Genomic DNA, 18,061 nt, shown 5'->3' with positions numbered 1-18,061 from the left:
GTAAATTGACAGAAAAGAAAGGAAAAACAATAAAGTGCAGAAAAGTAAAATGGCAAAAAAAGTAAATTATATGAAATTAAAGTGCAAAAAATATAAAGTGCAAGAAAGTAAATGACTAGAATGTAAAATACAAGAAAGTAAATAACTAAAAGTAAAAAGAAAAGAAAGCATTGGGATAGAAAGATATTGCAATCTCCAGATCAATTGCTTTCATCTCTTCCTCAATCAATGCATTCATTGATCTCCTTGGCAATCTTAAGTGATTGGATCGCAATTCCTTGGCAATCCAATCTCTCTAAGCTTGAACAATTTCCCAATTCCTTGATTTAATTTCTCATGGGAAGAGATGACGTATGGTCACTGATTATACCACATGCATTTTTGAATCAAAGTGTTGGTAGGATTATATGTCACTATATCCATCCAAACCCCAATTCAGTCCAACATGAGAAAGCATTTCTAGCATGATTTCCTAATTCCTCTTCCAAGGTTCAGAGGAAATCCAAGTATGAGCAATTTCTCTTACAAGACAACTACCCAATTGGATGAAGATCGAAAGCTTTCTAGCAAAATCAAGAGAAAAGAAAGAAGAAGATGAATGATGAAAACAATTTAATCCATTGAATTCCAACAGAGCTCTCTAACCCAATGAAAAGAGTTAGTTGTTCATTGCTCTACTCAAACAGAAAAGAAAGAAAATGCAGAAAAATAAAGATGAAGATTAAAATTGAAATTAAAACTTCAAAGTTCATAAATGAAAAGTACAAACTGGAATTAAACTACTACTAAGAAAAGAAAAAGAAGAGAAAAGGAAGAAGAGTGTAGGAGGGTAGGAGTTCGAAGACCCACTCCCCTTGGAGTGTGCCAATTCACAGAAATTCGAATTGGTCTTCACTCTCTCCCCCTTCCTTCAATTTCCCGTTATTCCTCAATGTAGAAACCAATTCACAGAAGTTCGAATTGGTCTTCACTCTCTTCCCCTTCCTTCAATTTCCCGTTATTCCTCAATGTAGAAACTAAGGCCTTTTTATAGGCTCTCCTAAATTACAAAATGAAATGAAATTTAAAGCAAATTACATTGAAATGAAAATTAACTATTCTAGATGCTTCTTGTGGCTTTGATTGGTTGATAATTATGGGCTTGCTTGCTTGAGCTTTGAAGTGGACTTGAGAGAGAAGTGAATCAAGTTGAGGTCCAGGTGCTTAGCGTTAGTGCTGCCGTTAGCGACACTAACGCTACAAGTGTGGCATTAGTGCTAAAGTTATTGTGGCTAACGTTACACTTGCTACCCAGTTGGTATTTTTGGGGCTTAAAGATACCTCTTGTTTGTGCTCCAATTTCATACCCAATACAGACTATTATATATCGTTGGAGAGCTCTGAATGTCACCTTTTTAACGCAATTGGGATCACCTCAATTGGACCTCTTTAACTCAAGTTATGCTCCTTTGAAGGAGACAGGGTCGCTGGTGTAGTCGCTGGCGTTATTGGCAAATGTTAGCCACAATAACGTCAGCGTTTAGGGGATTAATATTGCCAGGTTCTGGAGCTCAAACTTAATGTCCACCCTATACAATCATATATTATTGGAAAGCTCTGGATGTCTACTTTCCAACATTTTTGGAAGCGCATCATTTGGAGCTCTACAGCTGGAGTTACACTTCTTGGAAGGTGAAGAGGTCAGCTGGCCTTACTATAGGTTGATACCATGTTCATCTTTGCACTTTCGGGGCAGGTTTTCTCCCTCAAATTTAGTGTACACCATGTAGTGCCATATATGGTTGGAAAGCTCTGGAATCCTTCTTTCCAATGCCACTAGAATAACCTCTTTTGGAGCTTTGTGGCTCAAGTTATTCTTATTTGAAGAAGGCATGGTCAGGCTGCCGAGTGAGATTTTGCCCACGTTAGTGTAACTAACGTGGCCCTTAACGTAGGCATACCAAAGCTCAAGGGTGTTAGTGACACTCACCTTTGTCAGTAACGCTACAAGACTCTCCCTCTTCCACGTTAGTGCCTCACGTTAATGGCACTAACGGGGCCACTAACGTGGGTGTTCTTGGCCTTCGCTAAAGTTAGTGGCGTTAACATTGCCACTAACTTTCCCTGCTCTCCTTCTTTAAAGTTAATGCCATTAACGTTCCCACTAATGTTCCAAACTTTCCTTCCTTCCACGTTAATGGCCATGTTAGTGGCGCTAACGTAGCCACTAACGTGGCTCTTCTCTGCTTCTTTTGGTCTGAAATCAAACAAACAAAGTGTATCAAAGTAACATACAAGATAAACTTTGCTATACTAAGTGTGCTAATAATGCTCAAAATCATACTTTCACTTAGTGTGATCTATTTCATCATATTTACCATGTATATTAACTAAAATTCAGCTATGCTTGAGATTTTGTTTCATGTAGAGATTTTTCATGCTTTTGCTCCTTTATCAACAGAAATTGTATGAAAACTGAATTAAAATCTATTGAAAAAGCATAGAAAAGTGGGTCATGATGCCATGGCATCATGAATTTAGCAAGGCTTTGATGTATGTGTTTGGTTGATGTTAGGTGAAGAGAAGCAAGGAAGAAACAGAGAAAGAAGCAGAGGAAGAGGAAGTAACGTTGGTGGCCAAGTTGGCTCACCAACGTTACCTCAAACGTTGGAGGAAAAGGCAACGTAATATTCTGCAAAGTTCTGGTGCCAACGTTGGAGAGAACGTTGGTAAGCCAACGTTACCTCCAACGTTATTTATACAATTTGCTTTTTGGAATCAGAAAAAATTGGCCTGACGCGTACTCGTGGACGACGCGCACGCGTGAACCATGGAATTTTAATACTCCACGCGCACGCGTGGGTGACGCGCACACGTGGATGACGCGCACGCGTGGGTTAGTCAACGATGGAGGGAATGTTGCCAAGCCAGTGTTACCTCCAACGCTTGCGACAAAGAGTTAAAATTTGGAATTGGAGAAATCAGCAGCGATGCGCACGCGTGGGCGACGCGTACGCGTGAGCATGGAAATTTGACATTCCACGCACACGCGTGGGTGACGCGTACGCGTGGGTTAGTCAACGTTGGAGGAAACGTTGCCAATCCAACGTTACCTCCAACGGTTACGACAAGTTTTCAAAAATTGGATGTTGGGAAATTTGAGATGATGCGTACGCGTGGACGTGAATTTTCTTCTCAACCGCGCGCACGCATAGATGACGCGTACCCCTGAGGGCAAATTTTAGCAGTTTGACGCGTATGTGTGGGGGACGCGCACACGAGGAATGGCAAAATCGATCGCGTGGGCCATGCGTACGCGTGACCAGGCGAACGTTGGTGCCCCAACGTTGAGTCAAACGTTGCTGAAAACACCCAGAATCTATTTCTTTAAGGGAACGTTTAACTCAACGTTTGCCTAAAAACATTGACCCCAACGTTGATACCAGAGTTATGCAATTGAGCACCCATGCAGATCATGATCATTAATTGCCAAGCACCCCTCTTCAAACGTCAGTAAGACCTACTCTAGCTTGCTTTAACAAAGGCTAAAGGCCCAATCCAAGGACTTGAAGACTGAATTGGAAAGTATATAAATAGCATTAAATTTAAGTTAGAAAGGAGTTTTGGAAGGCTGAGTCAGGGACCCCAATTGGGAAACCTGCACTGATTTACTTTTGTATTCTCTTTTTTGCACTTCTTTGCAATTTTCTGTTTTTTAGTTTTTACTTGAGCAATGATGAACTAAACCCCATATTCATTAGGGGGAGGAGCTCTATTGTAATCATAATGAATCAATGAAATTCTTCTTCTTCTCAATCTGTTTGGGTAGCTATAGGATATCTTCTATTTTGATTGTGAATTATTCACTCCGGAAGGGGGTTTAATTCAGCTGAATGCTTGTGTGAGCTTCGGAAGGGAAATCACTTGCATTAGAATTGGAGCTCTATCCTTCACAACTCTCTTAACCAACACCAATCGGGAGAAATTGAGGTTTTGAGAGATTGTGTGGCTTATGGATAAGAGAATATGCTCTAACTCTTTTCATGACAATTAGATCAAGGAATTGGCAAGATTGATTGTGATTTGAGAGATTGAATTGCCAAGGAATTGGGATCCTATCAATTTCAATCCGCCATAGATCTACTCATATGATTGAGAAAGGAGTTGAGACCTATTTGATTCATGATGGATTATGATATCTCCAATCCCTGATGAATCACTTTCTTTGAATTTCTTCAATTTAGATCTCTGAATTCACTTCAATTTAAATTGTTTACTGCTTATTTGATCCCCTGCACCCAGTTTCTCTTTATAATTCATGCAATTTAAGTTTCACTGCAATATAGATTCTACAATTTTACTTTCTTGCACTCTAAGATTCAGTTATTTACATTTCTTGCAATTTAAGATTAAACTCTTTTAGTTTCTTGCTCTTTAAGTTTCAACAATTTACTTTTCTTACCATTTAAGTTTCAGCCAATTTACTTTCAACACTTTAATTTCTTGCAATTTACCTTCTGTTGACCAAATTTCACTCAAATCATTAATATTCGCTTAACTAGATTCATCACCCAACTAAAATTGCTTGATCCATCAATCCCTGTGGGATCGACCTCACTCTGGTGAGTTTTACTACTTGATGCAACCCGGTACACTTGCCGGTTAGTTTGTGCGAATTCAATTTTTCACCATCAAATTTTTGGCGCCGTTGCCGGGGATTGATTTAGATCGACAATGATTAAGTCAGTGATAATCTAGATTGAGCATTTTTATTTGCTTTTGCTAAGCTCACTAACTGTTTGAGATTTTGTTTCTGCTAAATGTAACTTCATTCTAGCAATACAGTGTTCTGATTTTTGTTTTCTTTTGGTTTGTTTGTGTTGTATGCCAGGAGGAAGAAGAGGTGCATCCACCTCCTTTGATTCTGAACCAGAGAGAACCTTCTTGAGGCTAAGAAGAGAGGCAAGAGGAAAGGGAGTGATTGGAGAAGAAGAATCAGAAGAGGGAGATCAAGAGATGGAGGATAATCTCCCTAATCCACCAGAGGAGGTGGCTAACAATAATGGCCAACCTCCAAGGAGAGTTCTAGCCTCTTACACCTTCCCCAACCTAAGAAACTGTGGGAGCAGTATACTTACTCCAAATGTTCATGCCAATAACATTGAGTTGAAGCCTCAACTTATCACTTTGTGCAAAATAATTGTTCTTATGGAGGGGGTCCTTTGGAAGACCCGAATCAACACTTATCTGTCTTCCTGAGGATATGTGAAACAGTCAAAACAAATGGTGTGCATCCAGATATCTACAAGTTGCTGTTATTTCCATTCTCTTTGAGGGATAAGGCATCTCAATGGCTGGAGACATTTTCCAAAGAAAGCATCAATACTTTTGATGATTTGGTGAGCAAATTCTTGGCTAAGTTCTATCCACCTCAGAGAATCATCAGATTGAAGACAGAAGTGCAGACTTTCACTCAAATGGATGGAAAATCACTTTATGAGGCATGGGAGAGATACAAATCCTTGATTAGGAAATGTCCACCTGACATGTTTAGTGAATGGGACAGACTTCAGAATTTCTATGAGGGTTTGACTCTAAAAGCTCAAGAGGCCTTGGATTACTCTGCAGGAGGTTCACTACAACTAATGAAGAGAGCTGAAGAAGCTCAGAATCTCATAGACACTGTGACCAATAATCAATACTTTTATACTCATCAAAGGCAACACCAACCAGCTCCAAAGAAAGGTGTATTAGAGCTTGAAGGTGTGGACACTATTTTGGCACAGAACAAATTGATGCACCAAAAAATCCAATAGTAAATGAAGATGATGGCAAAGAGAATAGATGGACTTCAAGTGGCTACAGTAAACGCAGCAAGTCAACCTTTAGGTGGATGGGACCAAGGTGAAGAAGTTTTTGAGAAATGCAATAATGATCAACAACCGAAGTAAGTTCAATACATGCATAACACCTCAAGCTCTTCTCATAATGACTTCCATGGTGATACATACAATCCATCATGGAGGAATCATCCCAACTTGAGGTGGGGTGATAATTAGAACTCATGGCAGAGGAACCACAATTCCAACAACTTCCGCAACACAAACAACCAAAATAACTCATCCAATAACACTAACCAATACAAAAAACTAAAAAACTCATATCAGCAACCCCACAACAATTCACAAGTCCACCAAAACAACTTCTCTACACCACCATTCAACTCACAAAACAACCACCTCAACATCCCAAATAACTTCCAGCAACAACAATCATACCCCAACATACTACCCATTGACCATCAAGAAACCATGATTTCAAATCTTGAAGCAACCTTACAAGTCCTTACTCAAACCACACAAGCACTTGCTTAGACTACACAAAATCTAGCCAAAGGGCAAGAGAGCCTAGCCAAAGGACAAGAGCGACAAGTGGCCATGATGAGGAATCTTGAAAGACAAGTGGGACAATTGGCTAGACAAGCTGAACGGTCAACTAATGTTTTTCCAAGTGATACGATCCCTAATCCAAGGGAGGAATGTAAAGCTGTGCAGCTAAGGAGTGGAAGGACTGTGGGGAATGACAAAGGTGCTAACAAGAAACAAGCAGAAGAGGATAAGAATGACCAAAAAAATCCAAGAAGGATGAGGAATCACAAACTTCAAAGAAAGGAAAGCAAGTCATGGAAGAGTGACGAACGGATTTTTGCTAGTAAAGAATTCCACAAAAGTAATTACATTGCAAGTATAATTTCTAAACCAACAAAGAATCCCTTCATACAAAATTTTGGTTGTCACTAAAGAAAACCCAATAAAAATAATAACCGAAGTATTTAAACCTCGGGTCGTCTCTCAAGGAATTGCAGGGAAGTGTTCTTGTTATTGGTTATGAGTTTTCTGAGAAATTTTAAGAGTTGGAGAATAGAAAAATAAATGATTGTAAATTAAAGCAATGAAAATTAACAAGAGAATTTATATAATTAAAATAAAAAGCCTTGGCTAGGAGAAGATTAGTGGGAAGTTCTATCCTTATTGGATTTCCCAAGATTAATAGTAATAGATTGTTGTTTCTACTTAGTTAACCCTTACCGAATAAGGAAAAGTCAAGTAGGGAGCCAACTTCTATTCAAAAGTCCTAATCCTCTCCCATGGGAAGGATTAGCGTTAGTGACTAGAGAGCCAGCCAATAACTTCCAATTACAATTTAACTTTTGAGTCTTCCAACTCAAGGGTCTCCTATTAAATATTAATCAACTCCAAAGCCAAGTTGGAAGCCTACTCCATTGACATGGATGCCAATCTCGCATACATGTAAAGGGAGTAGAAAGAAGACATGATAATTGGACTCAGTTGAAAATAATCAAGAAATAATGAAATTAAATAGAAAAGTATCTTTGCATTAATTAATTCCAAAATCAAAGGTATCCATATAGCTCTAAAAAAAGTAAATAGGGAAAAAAAAGAGTAAAGGAATAGAAAATAAACTAGAATGATAAAGACTTCAATGGAGTAATAACTCTTCTCAATATCCAACTCAAAAGCATAAAACTAGGAATCCTAAAACCTAGAGAGAGGAAGGAGCCTCTCTCTCTAGAAAACTACATCTAAAACATAAATTGTGAATAATGAGAAGCGTATGAATGAATGAATGATTCCCCCACTCTACAGCTTCTAATATGTGTTTTTCGGGCTTGGAACTGGAACAAAAATAGCCCAGAAATTGCCCCCAGCATTTTCTGCGATTTCTGAAGGTAGTGCATGTCACGCGTACGCGTCAGTCACGCGTACGTGCCGCTGGTCATCTTCTCGTGTCACGCATACGCGTCAGGCACGCACACGCGTCGCCGTGCAAACTCCAATTCAGGTGCACGCATGAACCATACGTGCGCGTCGCTTCTTGCTGGTTATCTCCTTTATTTCTTGTGCTCCTTCCATTTTTGCAAGCTTCCTCTCCATCCTCTAAGCCATTCCTGTCCTATAAAGCCTGAAAACACTTAACGCACAGATCACGGCATCAAATGGTATAAAGGAGAATTAAAATACACAATTTAAAGGCTCAGGAAGCAAGTTTTCAATTATAGAACAAAACTAGGAAGGAATTGTAAAATCATGCAATTTGTATGTATAAGTGTGCAAGGACTTGATAAAACCACTCAATTGAGCACAAGATAAACCATAAAATAGTGGTTTATCAATCTCCCTACACTTAAATATTAGCATGTCCTCATGCTAAGCTCAAGGAGACAAAAAGAATGAATGAGGGAAAGTAAGACTCATGAGATGCAACCTATGAATGCAACTATATGCTAAGATGATTCTATCTACTTGGTTAAAAGTAAATAGGCTCTTTAAGACGAAAATAAACCAAATTCCACTAATTCAAATCACATAATAAAAGACAGGTAAACTTGTAAGAGGATAGCTCATGAGAGCAGGGAACACAGAATTAAGCATTAAACCCTCACTGGTAGTGTATATGCACTCTAATCGCTCAAGTGTCTAGGGTTAATTCACTCTACTCTTCTTTAATCATGTTTTCTAAAACTTTATTTTTCATCTAACCAATCAACAAATATTTAGTATACCAATGCAAACATCGTGAGGTCTTTTCAAGGTTGTAATGGGGCTAAGGTAAGGGTGAGGATATAAGTATGGCCAAGTGAGCTATAATACGAATCTTTGACTAACCTAAGCTCTCACCTAAACACACACACACTCTATGTAACTCTAAAATCATGCCTAGCTACCCATAATTTCCACTTTTGCATCACATACTCATGTACCAGATTATCTTTAATTTTATCACATATGCATTGATCTTTTATTAAACTTATTACTGGGGTAATTTTGTCCCTTTATTTAATTACTTATTTATATTGTAATATTTAGTTATTATCTTTTTTTTTTGAATCATAAAAGCAACATAACATATCAATGTACATGAGTATTTTAATTTTTAATTTTTAATTTTTTATTTTTTTTTTGTCTCACATGAGTAGGCACCCAAATTCCCAATATTTTGTCAATGAAACACTGTACACTTTCATCAACCCAAGTTTTCACAGTTCCCCACACTTAATTGACACACAATCTCTATCTTAAGCTAACCAAATATTCAATTGGGGTAATTAATTATTTTTCCACTTAAGGCTAGTGATGTGGTAAAATATAGAACAAATGGGGATTAAAAGGCTCAAGGTGGCTAACAAAGGTGATTGAAAGGGTAGGCTATTTGGGATAAGTTAGATAATAACAAATGATGGTCTCAATCATATGTATGCATGCAAATATACTAAACAATGGACATATAGAATGGAACAAAATATAGATTACAATCATAGAGAAGGAAATACACAAGAATAAAATATTATGGTTAAATAATGTAACCATGTAATTAAGCTCAAATCTCACAGGTTGTGTGTTCTTAGCTATAACCTATGTTCCAAATTACAATCTTCAAACAAGTTTAACACAAATTTTCAACATAAATTAGTGAAATACTATAAAATAGGGTCTTGAAAAGAAATTATTACTTCAACCAAGCAGTGGTAACATATGCACAAAATCAAACAAACATGCAATCAAATATGCAAATGCAACAATTAAATTAACATAGAAAATTAAACATTGGTGTTAAGAAGGAAATAACTAACCCACGGAAGTCGGTATCGACCTCCCCACACTTAAAGATTGCACCGTCCTCGGTGTATACAAAGAAGTGCAAGTGGACGGGCTGCTACAACTAATGCTTTTCTCCAAAGATTGTGCAGATGGACTTGTCTGTTGCACCATTGAGAAGCTTTTCTTTTCCCTTCTCGGTGGCCATCCTGAAAGAAGAGGGAAAAGGAAGAAAATTAACTCAGAAATAAAGATGGAAAACAAATAAAATATGGTTGGGTCAATGCCAAATAACGAGAGTCTCAATTACATGGTAGCTACAACATGCAAGTGAGAAAATAGTAGAAGCACATGGCATATCAATAGTGCAAAATTTGCAACAATGGGGGAGAGAGTGTGGGTAATGCAAGATAGTATAAATGCATATCAATGCAAATAGAATGCAAGTATCATAAAAGATTAGCATGGACTTATGAATAATAATACCCAATTAGAATAAAACAAGTCATGAAGTACCAGAATAATGCAAGAAAAGATGCAACAGTTGAATAAGAAAATTTAACACCAATGGAAAAATAATAAATTTAGAAAAGAAAATAAAAATATGCACAAAATTAAAAGGCAATGAATGAAAGTATGCAAATAAATTAAGTAAAATAGAATGAAAGTGAAGAGGGATGAGAAGTTAAAGAGATGAAGAAGAAGAAAGTAAGAAGGGAGGAAGAAAGAAGGAGAAAGGATAGAAGAAAGAAGTAAGAATTTAAAAACAGGGTGTGACGCGCAGGCGTGCTTCACGCATACGCGTGAAAACTGAGTTGGCCATTCGACGCGTAAGCATCGTCCACGCATAAGCGTCGCCCACGCATACGCGTGGGTGGTCTGAAAGTGAAATGACGCGCACGCGTCAGGGACGCGTACGCGTGGGGTGATTTTGTCCCTCTAGCACAGTTCCAGCGCGAGGGCAGCACAACTCTCGGGTCAAACACCCATTTACGCCGATTGCCATGTCCACGCGTGCGTGTGATTGATGCGTACGCGTGGATTTCCCAAGTTGCAAGTGACGCGCACGCGTCCTAGACGTATACGCGTGGCTCGAATTATGCGCAGAGCACACCAGCCGCACGATTCCATCATAACTTTCTGTTCATTGTATGGGATAGCAAAATTTGGAATTGACGCCCACGTGTGGCCTACGCGCACGCGTGGGTTGCCCTTTTTTATTTTTATTTTTTATATATGCAGAATGTAGATGATTATGCAGAAATTATGAATGAACACTAATAAAAATAAAATAAAATAAAACTAAGAATAAAAAGAACGATCATACCATGGTGGGTTGTCTCCCACCTAGCACTTTGCTTTTACGTCCTTAAGTTGGACAATTGGTGAGCTCCTTGTCATGGTGGCTTGTGCTTGAACTCATCTTGAAACTTCCACCAATGCTTGGAATTCCAATAAGCTCTAACATCTCCAAGTGAATTCACCAAGCCTTGATGAACTTCTTCCCAAGCTTTGAGCTCCCAAAGTTGATCCTCTTGTATGCTCGGATCCCAAATCTTGTTCCTACACCCGTCTGTAAGTGGATCATCATTGTTCCAACCGGTTGGTTTAGCCTTGGAATTCTCATTTAAGCACCCAAACATCCTCCTAGACCCATTCATTTTGGTTCTACACCAGCCATTGTTATCAAACTTTGAGCGTGCAACCATCATGAACCTAGAGTGACGCGTCCAACCACCACACAATTCTCCCTTACTCGTCAATCCGCAGAGAGCTCTAAGTTGACCATCCGTTTCAAGCAAACCATATTCAAGTGGAAAGGTGCAGTTTAAGGATAAGAATTTTACCCACTTGAATGTTGTGTTGGATGGTAATGGCTTGGGGAGAAGTATCTCCAGTGGCGGCCTTGCCAATGTATGCTTCACTCTCTTGGGCTCCTCTTTAATGATCTCCACCTCTTGACATGCTTCTGCAACATTAACCTCTTCCTCTTCAACCCTGATATGCCTTGGAGGTTGTACACCCTCCTCAACATCAAATTCAAACGTCTTGGAAGGAGGCTCTATGACTTGAGTTTCCCATGGAGGTTCCGCATCTACTAAGTCCTCAACCACTTCCTCTTCCTTGATAAGTTTGGTTTTCTCCACTTGCTCTAGTACAAAATCCAACTCCTTCTTGATAAAGTCCACCTCTTGACAACTTTCTTCAATTCTCCCTAATTCTTCAACTGCTCCTTCATCTTCAAGGGCCTCTCCTACCTCCATCTTTTGGGCCTCTTCTTGCTTCTTTTAAAGTATGAATTCGTGAAACCGATCCATTACGTCCCTAAGACAATCCCTTCTCTCTTGTTCCATGTCACTAGCATAATTGGGATCGTGTTTCTCTTGGATTGCTGGATGTGGGTGCTCTTCCATGGAGGGTGGTGATGGGATGGAGAGAACATTATGTGGTTGAGAAGGAAGTGCACCAGATCTTGAGGGTTGAATATTGGGAATAAAGGATGATTCCACATGAGATATAAGAGCTTGGACAGTAGAGATGAGACCGGTGAGAGCAGAGGTAAGTGTGGTCTGAAGCTCTTGTTGCCCTTGGCGAAGAACACTAAAGGTAGCATCTATGGGAGCTTGGGGTGGGTATGAGGGTTCATTTGTTGGGAGAAAGGACCCATAATGGGAAGGTGGTTCTTCTTGGTAAGGATATGGAAATGGTGAATATTGAGGTGGTGGTTCTTGGTATGGTTCATATGGTTCGTATGGTGGTTGGTGATGCGTGAGCATCTTTCCTATCTTTTCCTAGTGAATTTGCATCTAAATTGTTGAGTTTAATAAAGAATTAATTATCTTTTAGCCAATATGGATGCTACTTTGAATCTTGTGCAATTCTGTTTATTTTAGGTAGCATTCAGCTGGATTTGATGGAGTTTCTGCAGAAGAAGAGATGAAGGCGAATGATGCTGTCAACCCTGACCTCTCTATACTCAAACCTGAATAACTCGAGCTACAGATGTCCAATAGAGGTGATTCCAGTGGCGTTGGAAAGCTAACTTCTAGAGCTTTCCAACGATATATAATAGTCCATACTTCTTCTCCGAACTCACTGCCAAGGCTGCGCATAACTTGAGATTTCTCAAGTTAGGCGCAAGACACAACAACAATACGCGAGATTGGTCCTGCCCACTTCAAGTTAGGCGCACTAAAGCCCAAGTTAGGCGCAGCTTCACTCAACTAAACTCCGATTCATGCTACCAAGCCCAAGTTAGGCGTGGATCATAGTGATGCCAAGTGGTCCACATCCATCAATTGAAGATTTGCTGATTGTTATAATTAATTCTAATTTAAATTCAAATTTTAAAAAAATAGGAAAAGATATTATGTTAGTTTTAAAGATAGATTTTAAATTAACTAGGATTAGATATAAATAGGGGGATACCACCTCAACATTATTAGATCCCAGACTACCAAAATACATTTTATTAGAATCCTTATTTTCTACTCTGAACCATGAGCAACTAATCCTCCATTGTTAAGGTTAGGAGCTCTGTCTATTTCTATGGATTAATTTTATTGCTTTTTCTATTTTAATTTATGCATGGATTTATATTTAAGAATTGTTTTTGCTCTTTATTTTATGAATTTGGGTAGAACGGAAGTATGACCCTCTTTCTATTTGAGTTCTTGTAAAACTTGGAAAAGCTCTTTACTTGAACAACAGCTTGAAAACATATTCTCCTAAATTTTAATTATCTGGATTTAACGGGATGCGTGACATATAATTCTTTTATTTTTGGGTAATTAGAGTTTTTGTGGCATATAAACTGGAATTTGATCATGTAGCTTCTAATTGGAATTAATTGACCAAGGAATTGGCAGTTAATGAATTTTAGAGGAGACTAGAAAGGTCTAAGGAATTAGGGTCTAGTCACATATAGTTACCATAAATTAAATCCTACATAATTAAAATAGTTAGTAAGAAAAGTAAATCCGAAAAAATAGATAACTCTGAAGCCTTAAATGCCTTCTCCATATTTTTCCCAAAGTATTTACTTGCCTTTCTTCAATATTCTTTATATTGTTTAATGTCTTTTATAATGCATCTCAATACCATTTTCTGTTTGTCTAACTAAGCCTATCAAACACTATTGTTGCTTAATCCATCAATCCTCGTGGGATCGACCCTTACTCACGTAAGGTATTACTTGGTACGACCCGGTGCACTTGCCGGAAAGTTTGTGGGTTATAAATACCGCACCAAGTTTTTGGCGTCGTTGCCGGGGATTGATAGTGATTAACAATTATTCGTTGTTTGATTGCTTAGATTAGATAATTATATAATTTTGAAATTATTAAGCCAAAAAAAAAATAACGTAAAGGAAAAAAAAAGAAAAAATTAACGTAAAGGAAAAAAAGAAAAAATAACATAAAAAAAAAAAGAATTGCAAAAATCAGATTCAAAGATTGAAGAAGGACTGCAGATGCTGTTGGATTCTGACCTCCCTGCACTCAAAGTGGATTTTCTGGAGCTACAGAACTCCAAATGGTGCGCTTCCAATTGCGTTGGAAAGTAGACATCCAAAGCTTTCCAGAAATATATAATAGTTTATACTTTTCCCGAGTTTAGATGACGCAAAGTGGTATTGAACGCCAGTTCCATGTTGCAGTCTAGCGTTCAGCGCCAGAAACAAGTTGCAAAGTGGAGTTTAATGCCAGAAATACGTTACAAACTGGCGTTCAACTCCAAGAATGACCTCTCCACGTGTAAACTTCAAGCTCAGCCCAAGCACACACCAAGTGGGCCCCGGAATTAGAATTCTACATCATTTACTCATTTCTGTAAACCCTAGTAACTAGTTTAGTATAAATAGGACTTTTTACTATCTTTGTAGAGATCTTTGATTAGTTTTATGCTATCTTAGACCTTTAGGGGGGCTGGCCATTCGGCCATGCCTGAACCTTCATCACTTATGTATTTTCAACGGTAGAGTTTCTACACACCATAGATTAAGGTGTGGAGCTCTACTGTTCCTCATGAATTAATACAAAGTACTACTGTTTTTCTATTCAATTCAACTTATTCTGCTTCTAAGATATTCATTCGCACTTCAACATGAATGTGATGATCGTGACACTCATCATCATTCCCTATGAACGTGTGCCTGACAACCACTTTCGTTCTACCTTCGATTGAATGAGTATCTCTTGGATTTCTTAATCAGAATCTTCGTTGTATAAGTTAGAACCCATGGATGGCCATTCTTGAGATCCGGAAAGTCTAAACCTTGTCTGTGGTATTCCGAGTAGGATCCGGAAAGGGATGGCTGTGACGAGCCTCAAACTCGCGAGTGCTGGGCGTAGTGACAGACGCAAAAGGATGGTGAATCCTATTCCAGTATGATCGAGAACCTCCAGATGATTAGCCATGCAGTGACAGCGCATCGGACCATTTTCACAGAGAGGATGGGAAGTAGCCATTGACAAAGGTGATGCCCTACACAAAGCGTGCCATGGAAAGGAGTAAGATTGATTGGATGAAGACAGCAGGAAAGCAGAGGTTCAGAGGAACGAAAACATCTCTATACGCTTATCTGAAATTCTCACCAATGAATTACATAAGTACCACTATCCTATTTTATATTTTATTTATCTTTTACTTATTAATTCATAAAATCAGTTGAATCCGCCTGACTGAGATTTACAAGGTGACCATAGCTTGCTTCAAGCCGACAATCTCCGTGGGATCGACCCTTACTCACATAAAGTTTATTACATGGACGACCCAGTGCACTTGCTGGTTAGTTGTACGAAGTTGTGAAACAAAATTAAGAATATGAACGTGCGTATGAAGTTTTTAGCACCGTTACCAAGGAAGTAAAGATCACGATTTCGCACACCAAGTTTTTGGCGCCGTTGCCGGGGATTGTTCGAGTTTGGACAACTGACGGTTCATCTTGTTGCTCAGATTAGGTAATTATATTTTAATTTTAAGCTTTTTATTTCTTATTTTCAAAAAATACAAAAAAAAATAATTTCTTCTTTTTCATTTTTTTCCAATTAGTTTTCGAAAAATCAAAAAAAAATTAACAAAATCATAAAATCACAAATAATTTGATGTTTCTTGTTTGAGTCTAGAGTCAAGATTTAAGTTTGGTGTCAATTGCATCTTTTTAATTTTCTAAAAATTATTTTCGAAAATTCATGCATTGCATTCTTCATGATCTTCAAGTTGTTCTTGGCCAGTCTTCTTGTTTGATCTTCATATTTTCTTTTTTTGTGTCTTTCCTTGTTTTTCATATGCATTCTTGAATTATTAATGTCTAAAGAATAAAAATTTTTAAGTTTGGTGTCTTGCATGTTTATCTTTTCTTAAAAATTTTCCAAAATAAGTTCTTGGTGTTCATCTTAACATTCAAAGTGTTCTTGGTGTTCATCTTGACATTCATAGTGTTCTTGCATGCATCACATGTTTTGATCCAAAAATTTTCATGCATTGAGTCAATTTTGTGTTTTTCTCTTTCATCATTAAAAATTCAAAAATAAAAAAAAATATATCTTTCCCTTTTTCACTCATAAATTTTCGAAAATTTGAGTTGACTTTTTCAAAACTTTTTAAAATTTAGTTGTTTCTTATGAGTCAAATCAAATTTTCAATTTGAAAATCCTATCTTTTTCAAAATCTTTTTCAAAAATCAAATCTTTTTCATTTTTTCTTATTTATTTTCGAAAATTATAAAAATATTTTTCAAAAATCTTTTTCTTAATTCTATCTCATAATTTTCGAAAATATTACTAACAATTAATGTGATTGATTCAAAAATGTAAAGTTTGTTACTTGCCTAATAAGAAAGGTTCAACTTTAAATTTTAAAATCAAATCTTTTTGTTTCTTGTTAGTCGAGTAATCAACTTTAATTTTTAAAATCAAATCTTTTTAAATTTCTTTTTCAAACCTTTTTCAAAATAATTTTCAATCATATCTTTTTCAATTTCAATCATATCTTTTTCGAAATCAAATTTAAAATCCTTTCTAACTTCTTTTCTAACTTCCTATCTTTTCAAAATTTGACTTTCAAATCTTTTTCAATCAATCTTATCTTTTTGTTTCAATCACATCTTTTTTCAATCTTATCTTTCCAAAATTTGATTTTCAAAATCTCTTAACCACTTAACTTTTTGTTTGTTTCTTATCTTTTTCAAAACCACCTAACTACTCTTCCCTCTCTAATTTTCGAAAATACCTCCCTCTTTTTCAAAAATTCTTTTTAATTAATTAATTGTTTTAAATTTTAATTTTAATTTTATTTCCCCTTTAATTTTCGAAAATCATCAACTCCTTTTCAAAAATTATTTTCAAAAATTTCTCTCTCTCATCTTCTTCTATTTATTTAATTACTTACTAACACTTTTCTTCATCTCATATCTCTGCTCCTATCCTCACCCTTGTGTTTGGATTATCCATTCTTCTTCACTCTTATTCCCTTTCTTCTTCTACTAACAATAAGGAACCTCTTTATTGTAACATAGAGGATTCCTCTTCTTTTCTTATTCTCTTCTCTTTCATATGAGCAGGGACAAGGAAAAGGGCATTCTTGTTGAAGCTGAACCAGAACCTGAAAGGACTCTGAAGAGAAAACTAAGAGAAGCTAAAATACAACAATCCAGAGACAACCTTACTGAAATTTTCGAACAAGAAAAGGAGATGGCAGCCGAACCTAACAACAATAATGCAAGGAGGATGCTTGGTGACTTCACTGCACCTAATTCCAATTTACATGGAAGGAGCATCTCAATCCCTGCCATTGGAGCAAATAATTTTGAGCTTAAACCTCAATTAGTTTCTCTGATGCAATAGAACTGCAAGTTTCATGGACTTCCATCTGAAGATCCTTTTTAGTTCTTGACTGAATTCTTGCAGATCTGTGATACTGTTAAGACCAATAGGGTTGATCCCGAGGTCTACAGACTTATGCTTTTTCCGTTTGCTGTAAGAGACAGAGCTAGAGTATGGTTGGACTCTCAACCCAAAGATAGCCTGAACTCTTGAAATAAGCTGGTCACGGCTTTCTTAGCCAAGTTCTTTCCTCCTCAAAAGCTTAGTAAGCTTAGAGTGGATGTCCAAACCTTCAGACAGAAAGAAGGTGAATCCCTCTATGAAGCTTGGGAGAGATACAAGCAACTGACCAAAAAGTGTCCTGACATGCTTTCAGAATGGACCATCCTGGATATATTCTATGATGGTCTGTCTGAGTTATCAAAGATGTCACTAGACCATTCTACAGGTGGATCCATTCACCTAAAGAAAACACCTACAGAAGCTCAGGAACTCATTGACATGGTTACAAATAACCAGTTCATGTATACTTCTGAAAGGAATCCTGTGAGTAATGGGACGCCTATGAAGAAGGGAGTTCTTGAAATTGATACTCTGAATGCCATATTGGCTCAGAATAAAATATTGACTCAGTAAGTCAAT

General features: G+C 37.4%; 1 non-coding gene across 1 annotated transcript; it reads right to left on the bottom strand.

Moving 5' to 3' along the window:
• Window positions 1–17,686: 17,686 nt before the first annotated feature.
• Window positions 17,687–17,791, bottom strand: LOC148564964 (small nucleolar RNA R71). The gene has a single exon (XR_015884061.1). It is a non-coding gene; the product is annotated as a small nucleolar RNA R71 (small nucleolar RNA).
• Window positions 17,792–18,061: the final 270 nt, after the last annotated feature.

The sequence above is a fragment of the Arachis ipaensis genome, chromosome B5 (genome assembly GCF_059453495.1).
Source record: "Arachis ipaensis isolate K30076 ecotype BB chromosome B5, ASM5945349v1, whole genome shotgun sequence".
In the NCBI taxonomy this organism is placed as follows: domain Eukaryota; kingdom Viridiplantae; phylum Streptophyta; class Magnoliopsida; order Fabales; family Fabaceae; genus Arachis; species Arachis ipaensis.
The sequence above is the reverse complement of the archived record's forward strand: the minus strand, read 5'-3'. Positions and strand labels throughout refer to the sequence as shown.